Below are 13,868 nucleotides of genomic sequence, written 5' to 3'. Positions count from 1 at the left end.
TGGCTGCGTTGGGTCTTCGCTGCTGCGCGCGGGCTTTCTCTAGTTGTGGCGAGCGGGGGCCACTCTTTGCTGTGGTGCTCGGGCTTCTCATTGTAGTGGCTTCTCTTGTTGCGGAGCACGGGCTCTAGGCACGCGGGCTTCAGTAGTTGTGGCGCATGGGCTTAGTTGCTCCGCGGCATGTGGGATCTTCCCAGACCAGGGATCAAACCTGTGTCTCCTGCATTGGCAGGCGGATTCTTATCCACTGCGCCACCAGGGAAGCCCCTCAACTCGAAATTCTTTACCAATTATCTCCATCTTTGAAGGGTTCCGAGCACTCATGTGGATTTTTTGCCCTCTGTGCTTATGTTCATTTGTCATCCTGGGGTGATGCTTTGGATCTCCTTTTTCCTGATTTCATGTTTAACTCTTTTTTTTTGTTTGTTTCCTTCCCTTTTGTTTTTTCAGCCGTGCTGTGCGGCATGTGGGATCTTAGTTCCCTGACCACGGACTGAACCTATGGCCCCTGCAGTGGAAGAGCAGAGTCTTAACCACTGGACTGCCAGGGATGTCCCTCCTTCCCTATTTTGATGAATATGTCCTCTGCAGGTTGTTACGAAAGGAAGCTTGCCTATCTGAATTGCCTTTATTTTATACTCACTCTATAGTATGTTTGGGTATAGAATTCTAGGTTGAAAAGTATTTTCTTCATGTGATCACACAGCCAGGAGCTCTGAGGGACTCTGGATCTCCCTGATAAGTCGACCCTCTTTAGGACAAAATCCTTAAGGCATTGCTGATCCTATAGGAAGTATAGGTGGTCTTCAGTTACCTTATCCAAACAAACAAACAAACAAACATGTTTGTCTCTCAGCATCTGGGTCCAGAGGCTGGGCCCTGAGCCATAAGGCTTCAGATGGCAGAAACTAAACCAGCGCCAGGGTTGGAGTAACAGGAGCCATTCCTTTATACAGCCTCGGTTTACGACTTCATCAAAGACAGCCTCAAGTGAAAGTGGCGTTTATTTTGACTGTGAGTACATGTGGTAAAGAACACAGTAACTAGAGCACAGTTTGGTGCCACTGTCTTGATTTGTGCTAAGGCACCAGCAGTCTGACCCACCATTGCTTTTGCACCATCAGTGCAAATGTGAACACAATTGTTACAGGATAGCCATGAGTATAAAATGTTATTCAGTATTTTAGTATTTATCTTTGTTGTTGCGCTTTGCTACTCACTGCCCACCTCAAGCCAAGTAAGGGGACGCTTCAGAAAACCACTCAGATACTTAACATGCGCTCTCTAGAGTTTGGGAGACTGGTACCTTCTCATTTCTTTAAAAACAAAAATCTAAAGGTGAGTGGCCCAGTTATTTTCCCGTTTGTTCTCAGCTCCATTTCTATTCTTCGGTGGAAGAATACAAATGATCTTTGGTGCTCTGCTCTGTCTTGCAGGGGGCTGGATCCCTATAAACTGCATTTCCTGGAATCCCTGGGCGGCAGATTCTAATTATGTTTGACCCATGGCAGAAACACAGGGAAGATGAGAAGGCAGAAGGAGGGGAGAAGCCACTGTCTTATATCTCTGTCTGGAAACATCTCCTGCAACCATGGGTGGCTGCAGGCTACAGCCTTTGGCAGTTTCAGCAGCAGAAACTAGGGGCTCTGGCAGCAGCGGGCTCAAGCCCTGTGGGCAGGGGGGGCGCTCCTGTCTCAGGATCTTCCAGCTCTGGGCCTGGAACAATTGCCCGCAAACACTCAACTTTGTGTTACATACACTTCCTTTCCCGGTTTGCTCCATGAGCTCTTCAAATGTTTTCTTAACAAATCCCCATTCATACATTTTCTATGTTTGAAATACCTAGTGTGGTGTCTGTTTTCCTGGCTGGATCTTGACTGGTAGAGTGAGAGACTGATTGAAATGAACAAAGATAGAGGGCGCTGTTGGCAACTGCCTGTACTTCCAGAATCCTGAGGACAAATGTGTCAGCTCCCTGCTGTGCAGATACAGAAGGGAGTTGAACTTGAGTCATCTTGCAAGGGACTCCATCCAAGAGAAGCACCTACAAGGCCAAGGTGAACTCAACAGGCAGAGACTACATGGTCTGGATAACTGGCAGCCATTGGTCAAGGCACGAGTCCTAAGTGCAGCTATGAGCATATTTTTTATTAATTTATTAATTAATTTATTTTGGGCTTCCCTGGTGGCGCAGTGGTTGAGAGTCCGCCTGCCGATGCAGGGGACGCGGGTTCGTGCCCTGGTCCGGGAAGATGCCACATGCCGTGGAGCGGCTGGGCCCGTGAGCCATGGCCGCTGAGCCTGCGCGTCCGGAGCCTGCGCTCCGCAACGGGAGAGGCCACAACAGTGAGAGGCCCACACACCGCAAAAAAAAAAAAAAAAAAAAAAATTAATTTATTTTTTGGCCGCTCCACACAGCTTGTTGGATCTTAGTTCCCCAACCAGGGATCAAATCCCGGACCCTTGACAGTGAAAATGCGGAGTCCTGACCAGTAGACCACCAGGGAATTCCACACGAGCACATTTTTTAGAGGACCAGCTGAACTTCCTGTGTCACCAGGAAAGATTTTTTTCACACTGTTCATTCGAAAGCATAAATACTGGGAGACTTGAAGGGCCACTGATACAGCAGTCCTATCAGGGTGGGGAGGCCTTTGTGAGGTTCTAAGTGCACTTCCATAGATGGTATTCAGGTGTCTTTTTACTTTAATGGATGTTCCTCTCATTGGATGCTCTATCCTGGCCTTGTGTGGGCACTGTGTCTTGTCCCCTCCTATGCTGAGCTAGGGTGGTCCTCTCTGGCCTCACACACATGTTCCGATCACATAGCTGAGGACTCCAGGGGGACCGTCTGCATATTTCCAGATTCCTTCCCTCTGTGTAGCTCCCTCCGCTCTGTGATGCTGCCCTGCAAATCTACTCACCTTGGCCTCCCTCGACTCCCAAAGGCAACTGCTTATCTCAGAGAGACTGCTGGGCTCTGCTGGGTTTCTCCTCTCTGCCCGTGGCTGGGAAATGGTTTAGGCAATAGGCTGGCACAACCGCAGAGCTTGCCTCATTTATTTCCCACGTGTCAGGGATTCCCTGCCCTTCATTGCCTGATATCCAATGTGTTGAAAACGGTTATTCCATATATTTTGCACTGTTTTTCCATTGTTTCGGGTAGGAGGATAAATCTGGTTCCTGTACTTCATCTTGGCTGCAAGTCCTTACAGTCTATCTTAATTTGGATAAGACACAATACAAGGGCTCAGCGGCCGTGCATGTCTAGTGGCTACCATACTGGACAGCAGGGCTAGAGGGACGGAGGATCTAGACGCAGGTGAAAGCCATGAACTGATAGTAAAATAATCCTTCAGTGTGATGTGTTTCTCTACCAGTTCTTTTTTTTGTTGTTTGTTGTGTTGTTTTTTGGCCGTGCCACAGGGCATGTGAGATCTTAGTTCCCCAACCAGGGATCGAACCCACGCCCCCTGCATTGGAATCACAGAGTCTTAACCACTGGACCACCAGGGAAGTCCCTCTATCAGTTCTAACTAAACAAGAGTAGTGTAACTGACCAGGACCCAATGGGGTCTTCCTGGGGGCAGGTCTTCCCCCATATCCTCTGCTTTAGCTCCTCCCTGAAGGACCTACGTAACAGTATCTGATGCACATTTCCTGAGTTGTTTTGCAGATGTGAAAACCCCCCACCAAACAGAATATGTTAGCTACTGGATGACCCGAGAACGTAACCCCAGGCCTCCTGGAGCCTAAGGACTGGTCATGTTAACCCCTGGGACACCGCCCCGTTACCTCACCATCAGCCAATCAGAGAACCGTGCACGAGCGGATCACAGACCCTGCGACACCCCTCCCTCGCCTGGCTTTTTTTTTTTTTTTTTTTTTTTGGCCTCGCCTGGAGGCTTGCAGGATCTTAGTTCCCTGACCAGAAATTGAACCCAGGCCCTCAGCAGTGAAAGTCCTAACCACTGGACCGCCAGGGAACTCCCTCACCTGGCTTTTAAATATGCTTGCCGATTCACCCGTACCAGTTTTCCTAGATTCCACATATATGCGTTAGTATACGATATTTGTTTTTGCACCTATTTGCAATGCAGAAATAGAGACACGGATATAGAGGACAAAGTATGGACACCAAGGGGGAAAAGCGGGGGCCGGGGTGGGGTGGGATGAATTGGGAGACTGGGATTGACATGTATACACTGATGTGTATAAAATAGAGGACCTGCTGTACAGCACAGGGAGCTCCACTTTGCTGTACAGTAGAAACTAACAAAACATTGTAAAACAACTATATCCCAATACAAAAAAAACCCCGAAAAGTGTGAAAAAAAAAAACCACTTTGCCAAAACCCTTCAGAGAGCTTGGGGGTTTTTTAGAGCGCGAGCCACCTGTCTCCTTGCATGGCCCTGCAATAAACCTTTCTTTGCTTCAGACTCCAATGTTTTGGTTTGTTTGGTCTCACTGGGTGTTGGCACAAACTTGCACTAACAGGGGGTGGGGGTGGGGTGGGGATATACTTTGGATTCTAGCAGTCAGTCACTCGTCCAGGGTGTGAGGTTTGCTAGGCAGATGGAATGGAAAGCATGGAATGTAAAATCTTTTTAAGCACTGATGAAAAATACAAAGAAGAGGTGTCTCTGAGCCTCTTCAGCATCAAAGGAAAATCTTGCCCAAATGCTAACACCCAATTTTCTGAATTTTTTCTGAAACACATTGGTTCAGGGAACTAATCTGCTTAATATCTATCTAGTAAGTGAGTCAGGTTAGAGAGCAGACATAGAGGTTTTTGAGTATGTTTTCCTTCCTTTATCTTTCTTTTATTAGAGAAGACAGTGTAATATGGGAAGAGCCTAATAACATGCCCTCTGGTAATACACATGCTCTTCCAGACCACTTCTCCACTTTACATGCCTGATAGGAGTTATATAAACAGGCTGATTGTTTAGGGAGAGTGAGTCATGCTTTATTCAGAAGGTTCTACTTAGGCGAGCTGACTTCAGCTCCCAATAAGGCGCCATGGAGAGCTTGTCTGTGGCTTGAAAGCCATAGAATTATAACCTCTAGTGAACACAGAGGTTTTTCTGCATATGAAAGTTCTAAAAAAGACACAGCACTTTGCTACAATTAGACAAATCTAATGAAAGATTTTAAAGGTCTGCACTTTAGTGACCTTCTCTGAAACATCCTGGTAAGCTCCTTAAATTCCAGTAAAAGTTGTTTGGTTCCAATCCTCCCTGGCCCCCATCCCCACCCTCAAGCTGCCTCCTTCCCCCAGTAACAAGCAGAAATACTGGTGATGTATTTTCACAGGCTGCTGAAAAGTGCCTGGTAAGATCTCATGGAAAAACACGAACAAGTTTTGGGCCAACTCAATATTATCGATGCTGTGAGCTTCTGTTTGAGGAAGTACTACAACATAATCCTCCCTGAGGTCACTTTATAGAGAGATGACGCCATGAGCTGTTTGATGACAGTGAACTATTTCCAATGGAAAAGGAAAACTTTGTAATAGCTTCAATCTCGGGTCTGAACGACAAAAGGAGAAATTCTTTTAAAAACTTCATTCAGAGCTTCCCTGGTGGTGCAGTGGTTGAGAGTCTGCCTGCCGATGCAGGGGACGCGGGTTCGTGCCCCGGTCCGGGAAGATCCCACGTGCCGCGGAGCGGCTGGGCCCGTGAGCCATGGCCGCTGAGCCTGCGTGTCCGGAGCCTGTGCTCCGCAACGGGAGGGGCCACAACAGGGAGAGGCCCGCGTACCACAAAAAAACAAAACAAAACACATCATTCGCTACAAAAAGCTCTTCATCTAGCTTCCTGAGAAAATGTCCTGCTTTAGTAACGGAAAGGCACTGGGTTACCAGGCTGAGTGCAAAATATGTACAAAACCCTGAGTACAACTGCATAATCTTACGTGACTCCGGAACGCACCCTTTTTGGTTAGAGGTGGATGGTGCAGCTCTATGGGTCAGCAGTGGCCCCTGGACCAGCAGGCATCACTCACTTGGGAACTTGTGCAGATTCTCGGGCCCACCCTGGCCTACTAAATCAGAACTCTGGGGGGTGGGGTGGAGGGAGGGTGGAGTCCAGCAATCTGTATTTTAACAAGCCTTCCAGGTGACTCTGATGCACCCTGAAGTTTGGGAACTGCTGGTACAAAGAAGATGCTTTGGAGGCACCTGGCAGAGCCTCTGCAATTTCTCTAAAGTTCCCACAATGTCTCTAAAAGGCATGTGGTCATGCAAGCATCGTTTACATATATTGAGAGAATTTTTTTTTCCTTTTTTCTTTTTTTTTTTTTTTGCGGCACGTGGGCCTCTCACTGTTGTGGCCTCTCCCGTTGCGGAGCACAGGCTCCGGACGCGCAGGCTCAGCGGCCATGGCCCACGGGCCCAGCCGCTCCACAGCACATGGGATCTTCCAGACCGGGGCACGAACCCGTGTCCCCTGCATCGGCAGGCGGACTCTCAACCACTGCGCCACCAGGGAAGCCCTATACTACTAATCTTGTTTGAACACATGGGTTTAACAAAGAAAAAGTAATTGACTTCTTTTGGACCAGTTTGACTAAGTGAAAGGGATAGACAATATGTTCAGAGAACCTTTTCTCCGGTATCTATTTTACTGCTATTTTGATTATAAGACACCAATCTGTCCCTTCTTAATTTAGTATAAAAATGAGAGAAGATTATACAAAAAAGTTCTGAGAATAGTGCCAGACCCATAATAAACAATAAATGTTAGCTAATACTACATAACTTAATCATATCTTATATGTTATTGATTATCATTTAATGGACCACTAAGAAAATAAAGATGAAAATAAACTATGATGCTTAGACTGTAGGACATATCCAATTTCTGAGTTACTAAAATGTGAACTATAGTACTATTTTTAACATTACTATGCACAAACTAAGTTACTTTGTTTAAAATATTGCTTTAAAGTTGTCTTATTTTGGACTTCCCTGGCAGTCAAGTGGTTAAGACTCCACGCTGCCACTGCAGGGGTCACGGGTTCGATCCCTGGTCAGGGAAGGAAAATCCCATATGTCGTGCAGTGTGGCCAAAAAAAGAAAAAAAGCTGTCTTATTTTCCTCCTTTTTTTCCCTTGCCATACATTTCCTGTCTAAAGGAAACCCACCCAATGGCAGTTGGTTCCAAAACTGTCATAACCAAATTGAAATGTAACAAATTAATCCACATTTCTCTTTTCCAGAATGGATCAATAAATAAAGGAATAAAATGTGAAAACATATGTTGCCAATATAAGGTGAATAATCCTGAAAGCAATGAAGAGGGAAACATAAAAACTGTGACTGATGGAATTAGAGAAAGTAAACACATCTGTGTCAGTTCTCATTTTAGTACTTTGTTTTCCTGCTCATACTGTTAGGATCATTACAGGATATGCCAAAAGGAATTTACTCTATCAGAATAAGTAGACTAGAAACCAGTGCTTTTTACTTTCCCGTAATGTGATTTTGGTCATGTCATTTGTCTTTTTCCTATTTGGCTCTCTAACTACTCCCTAACTAGTTCTTTATCATTTTTAGCATCTATGTAATTTTTTAATCTGATTGATGTTTAAAATGTTACCACTAAATTATTGGCTGGCCCTAAGGAGAAGCCCTGGGACTCGTGGAAAGCATGAGTATTTCAGAATTTTGAAATCAATGAGGAATTGAAGGCAAATTCAAAAATGAGGAGAAGCTTCAGGCTAAGATGAAGATAAGTCGCTGTGTCAGGCCAATCATCTGCTGAGAACAACCATGAAAGCTGGATAAAACATAAAAACAACTATCTGAAAGCATCAGAGAGCTTCCATTGCAGCAAGGAATGTAAGGGAGCGAGACCTCAGAGACAAGGGAAGTCTGAACATGGCACGTGCTGACTCTTAAACAGTGCCTGAGAGTCTGCAAATCTGCAAAGCAAGTGGCAACCAGGAGACTGATAAACTGGACAGAGTCTTCAGAAGCCCCACAGGGCAAGAGGGAAAAACTGAAGTTTAGGACCCAACAAACAGCACCCTAGGAATAAAGGAGAACTGAAAATAGACTCTTACTTCATAAGGACTGACAGAAGCAAAAGTAAGTTTTCCTCTGGAAAAAGGTAAGACCATCTAGCACCTCATTTCTGAAATTTTAAAAAATAAACTTAATTTTTTAGAATGGTTTTAGATTTACAGAAAAATTGAGAAGATAGCACAGAGGATCCCCTGTATATACTATACATGCAGTTTCCCTTGTTATTAAGATCATATATTAGTGTGGTATATTTGCCACAATGAATGAACCAATAGTGATACATTTTTATTAACTAAGGCCAAATTTTATTCAAATTTCTTCAGTTTTGCCTAATGTTCTTTTTCTGTTCCAGGATTTAACCAGGTTACGTCTAGTCCCCTTAGACTTCTCCAGATGATGACAGTTGATCAGACTTTCCTTGTTTCTGATGACCCTGAGAGAGAAACGCTGGGCATGTATTCCATAGAATGTCCCTCTGTTAGAATTTGTTTGATGTTTTTCTCATGATAAATTGGGCTGTAGATTTTGGAAAGGAAAACCAGAGGTAACGTGACATTTTCATCACAACACATGAAGGGTACATTCCACATGCTCATTGCTATGAATGGTGACCTTGATCGCCTGGATGAGGAAGTGATGGTCAGGTTTCTCCACCATAAAGTTACTCTTTTCCTCATTTTTACTGCACCCTTGGAAGTAAGTTCCTATGCACAACCCACATTTTTTTTTTAAAGATATACAAATTTTTTTTTTTTTTTTTTGGTTGTGCCACGCACGGCATGTGGGATCTTAGTTCCCTGACCAGGGATCGAACCCATGCCCTCTGCAGTGGAAGTGCGGAGTCTTAACCACTGGAGTGCCAGGGAAGGCCCGGATTTGGAGCTCTTGATGTTCCTTTGACAGATTTCTGTGGCCCTCCCACCCCTCCCCAACCACCACCTGTTGCCCCTGGGCAGAGACTATAAAAACCTGCATATGAATAAAGAGAAAAAGACACATACAGGTAATATCAATGAATCATTCCATGAACAAAACAGTTATTACTTCTGCCAGTGTACTCACTAGATTGCATTTACTCTGAGCATATGCAGATTCTTCCCTTGTATAGGGCATTTCGAATTTTGATTCCCATCCTTAAAGAGACATGTCAAGAATGGAGGTAGTTGGGCTTCCCTGGCGGCGCAGTGGTTGAGAGTCCGCCTGCCGATGCAGGGGACACGGGTTCGTGCCCCGGTCCGGGAAGATCCCACGTGCCGCGGAGCGGCTGCGCCCGTGAGCCATGGCCGCTGAGCCTGCGCGTCCGGAGCCTGTGCTCCGCAACGGGAGAGGCCACGGCAGTGAGAGGCCCGCGTACAGAAAACAAACAAACCCACACACACAAAAAAGAATGGAGGTAGTTGAAGAGGATGATGATTTGAACCCCTCGGAGAAAGCTCTTGATGGGCAGGAAATGGACAACAACATGGGAGAGGCTGGAAACATGGTCTAAGAGTGTTACACTCAAATTATTAAGGATGTGTTCATTACCCAGAAGCAACTGTTTCTATGTGGGATAATAAGTATTCTGAGATTTTTGTCCTCAACAATCTTTCATTTTTATGCAAAAAGCTTTTAGCATTATGCTGAGACTAGCTCAGTCTTGACAGATTATGAATATTTCCCAGAAGTGGAAAAGGGGAAAAGTGTATATGGTTGAGCCTTGAAGATCATTAACTGAGAGGCAATAATATTTTACTCAGGAAAAGTGTGAGAATTTTTGGATATGTTGGAAATACCCCTATTGACCTTCCTTGATGATGAATTTGATGATGAAGTAAATAACTATCAGGCCTGAGCTGAAAGCTTTGCTGGTGGTATTTAGGATTGACTAGTTACAGAGCAATAAACCCTTTCAGACACCAATGGGAAAGCAGCTGAATGTCTAGTGCAAACAGAAATATCACAGGACAAAAACAGAGAAACATCAGAAAGGAACTTGAAAGCAACTACATCCCAAACCTTAATATGGGAAAGCTTTCCAACCCGAGCCCGGCAGAATGGCTCCCGCAAAGAAGGGCAGCGAGAAGAAGGGCCGGTCTGACATCAATGAGGCAGTGACCAGAGAAAACACTATCAACATTCACAAACACATCCATGGAGTGAGTTTCAAGAAGCACGCCCCTCAGGCGCTCAAGGAAATACGGACATTTGCCATGAAGGTTATGGGAACTCCAGATGTACACATTGCCACCAGACTCAACAAAGCTGTCTGGGCCAAAGGAATAAGGAATGTCCCATACTGTATCTGTGTGCAGTTGTCCAGAAAACATAATGAAGATGAAGATTCACCAAACAAGCTCTACACATTGCTTACCTGTGTACCTGTCACCAGTTTCAAAAATCTACAGTTAATGTGGATGAGAACTAGCGGCTGATTGTTGAATAAAGTTATAGAACCACCTTCGCATCTTGATTTTCTTTCTCTAGTTGCAGCGTGAAGGCCTGTGTATCTTAAAGCAGCCTCCAATTACAGGATCATTTGTAGAGTGTTTCCCCAATACTGTGCCCAGGCCCTGGATTTTCTGAACATTTGGACAGGTGTTCTAAGGCAGTTTTGAGAATCCTGGCTTGAGAATGTTCAGGTAGTTGGGACATTGGGGGTCTAAAGTGAATGCTCTTACTTGCGTGTTTTGTGAATTCTAAGATAGACATTTTTCCAGAAAAAAAAATATGGGAAAGTTATCTTGATCCACCCATGCTCAATACCCACCAACACCCACAATTAACTCTCTAGCAAGGTCTACTTCAGCATCAACCTTGACACCTAACATAACCTCAACCCAATTCCATCAAAGCCAAATACCTGGGCAACTGTGGTTCACACAGCGAGTGTTAGTTACTCTTCAGACAAAACTATTTTGGAGGACAGCTATACCTATCAAAATGTAGGGCTTCCCTGGTGGCGCAGTGGTTGGGAATCCGCCTGCCAGTGCAGGGAACACGGGTTCGAGCCCTGGTCCCAGAAGATCCCACATGAGGTGGAGCAACTGGGCCCATGCACCACAGTTGCTGAGCCTGCGCTCTAGAGCCCACAAGGCACAGCTACTGAGCCCACGTGCCACAACTGCTGAGGCCCGTGTGCCTAGAGCCCATGCTCCACAACAAGAGAAGCCACCGCAATGAGAAGCCCGCACACCGCAACGCAGAGTAGCCCCCTTTCTCACGACAACTGGAGAAAGCTCACGTGCAGCAACAAAGACCCAATGCAGCCAAAAATAAATAAATAAATAAATAAATTTTTTTTAAAAATGTAAAACATGCCTGTCATTTGAGGAAATTATGCTCCTTCCATAAAACTATCTTAAACATGTGCAAAAAGGACTCATTTCAAGTATTTTCGTTTCAACATACTTTGTAATAGGAGTATTATAAAGTGAATGTTTTAACAAGGTAAAGTACTTTTATACTGTGGAGTTACCTTCTGAACTTGCATTGGGAGCATGAAGTCTTAACCACTGGACCTCCAGGGAAGTCCCTCACATCTACCTATTGAATGGAGAAGACTCTTACAACCTAACTTATCAGCACTTGTACTGTACTTGTACTCTGCCTTTTCTCCTGTTACAACAGACAACCTCTCTGTGCTCCTAAAGCTAAATTCAGCATTTGTGCATTGGATCCCATTGCCTCCTGCTTAGTCAAGTTCGTTGCTCTAGCAATCCTCCCTTATCTCCTTCTTTATCAGTTTTTTCCTCTCTGTGGATTGTATCTATGAGCATCAAAATTGTTCTCATTTCTTCCATTCTAAATAGGCCTTCTCTTAAAACTCTTTCACCATCAGCTACTGCCCTGGGTCCTTGCTCCTCTTCACAGTAAATTCCTCAAAGACTTCAGTAGCCCTTGCCGCTATCATGGTCCAACGTGAGCACTCTTGGATAGGTGGCTTTCCACATGACCAAAACCTAGGCTTCTTCTAGCATGTGTGCTGCCGTTTTCTAGGTTGTAAGAGTCTTCTCCATTCAATGGATTGATGCAGAAAGAGAGAAAGGATCATGGGAAGGTTTTTAGAGCCCAAAATGGAAGTGGTGTCCATCACTTCCACTCACATTTCATTGGCCAGAATCAATCACATGATCATCTTTAACTGCACGGAAGGCTAGGAAATGTAGTGCAGTGATGCATCCCCAAAGAAGAAAACACAGATATTGGTGAAATTAGCAACAGGTGTCTTATCCCCATTATCCAGGCTGCTTTAAAAAGGGCAAGACCCTTGCATTAGCAACAATTTTCCATACCTTTGCACAACCTCTAATCCTCAAATCCCTCAACATTCTCTCTCTCCTTTAGTGCCATCTTGCTGCATTCCCCTCCTTAACCATGGCCTATAATTACAGTCACTCTTGCAGATAGTTTAGCATCCTGGCCTTCCTCTTTCAGTCATTTCTACTACATAAAAATCCATCCCTGGGACTTCCCTGGTTAAGACTGGTTAAGACTCCATGTTCCCAATGCAGGGGGCCTGGGTTTGATCCCTGGTCAGGGAACTAGATCCCACATGTGGCAACAAAGATCCTGCCACAACTAGGACCTGGCACAGCCAAATAAATAAATACATTAAAAAATCCATCCCTCCAGTTCAGTCTGTAATCCCACCAACTCAGGGGTCAACCTTAGCCATATTTATTGTGGGATGACTAGAAATTCCACTTGTCCTGATATGAAGCTATATAACACAGGCATCCATGATTTTATATTGTTGTCAATAAGATTACTTTATATTATTACCAAGCTTATTTAACTTCCAGTTTATAGAAAACATAGGGAATGTAAGAATAAGCTATATAAGAGGAGGAAATGACCAGAAAAAATCCAAAGTATGAGACATTAAAGAGTATTCAGTCTCTTCAGCATGTCAGTGTCATGAAAAAACACTGCTCTAGATGACAAGAGGCTTAAAGGATGTTACAAACAAATGTAATGCCTGGTTTCAGATGGGATGGTGGATTGGATGGCGGAGCTGCTGGACCAGGGATTCTGAACAAGATCAAGCTCCAAGAAACGGATAGAGCTAACAATCTTCTTCAAGATTGAGGAGAAGTGAGTGGTCTGATTTCCATTTTTTCCTGACTCACTAAAACCAAATATTTCAGATGAGATAGAAGCAGTAACTAGAATGATTGTTGAAAAACCACTGGACTCCTGCAGCTCCCAAGAAGCACTTCATTTCTCGGTCAACTGAAACAGACAGGGGCAGAATTGTCAACTACTAACCATTAAAAATGACCCTAGGAGGTAGGTAGGTACTCATTTCTCTCTGCCAACCCCCGAGCCACCATCTACCCCAAGGTCTTTTTTTTCTTCCTCATCTGGTCATTGTATCCCTGAATATTTCTTCCTTATTGTTACTGTATACTTAGGTTTTATGACTGCATATAGCAGTTATTTTGGTTTGGTTTTTCAGCTTCTCATTCTTGAAATGAAGTCTCATTGGTCCTCCTCTGGGCCAGTCTTAAGAAATATGTCTTGAAAGTCAGGACAGATCTTTTTTGTTTTTTTTAAATATTATTTATTTATTTTGCTGCACCGGGTCTTAGTTGTGGCACGCAGGATCTTCATTGCCACGTGCAGGATCTTTAGTTGTGGCACATAGGATCTAGTTCCCTGACCAGGAATCGAACCCAGGCCCCCTGCATTGGGAGCATGAAGTCGTAACCACTGGACCACCAGGGAAGTCCTGGAAGTCAGGACAGATCTCGTCTAGCCAATGCTGATACCATGTAAGATACCAGCAAGTGTCTCTATCTTTTCCTGGGGTCAACATGACTTCAATCTTCTTTCTCTAGAGAGATTGCACCAATAGTC

General features: G+C 44.6%; 1 pseudogene; it reads left to right on the top strand.

Moving 5' to 3' along the window:
• The first annotated feature begins 10,063 nt into the window (after positions 1–10,063).
• LOC131767365 (large ribosomal subunit protein eL31-like) lies at positions 10,064–10,434 on the top strand (annotated as a pseudogene).
• The last annotated feature ends 3,434 nt before the right edge of the window (positions 10,435–13,868 follow it).

The sequence above is a fragment of the Kogia breviceps genome, chromosome 12, assembly GCF_026419965.1.
Source record: "Kogia breviceps isolate mKogBre1 chromosome 12, mKogBre1 haplotype 1, whole genome shotgun sequence".
NCBI lineage: Eukaryota > Metazoa > Chordata > Mammalia > Artiodactyla > Physeteridae > Kogia > Kogia breviceps.
This window is presented reverse-complemented; position numbering and strand designations above follow the sequence as displayed.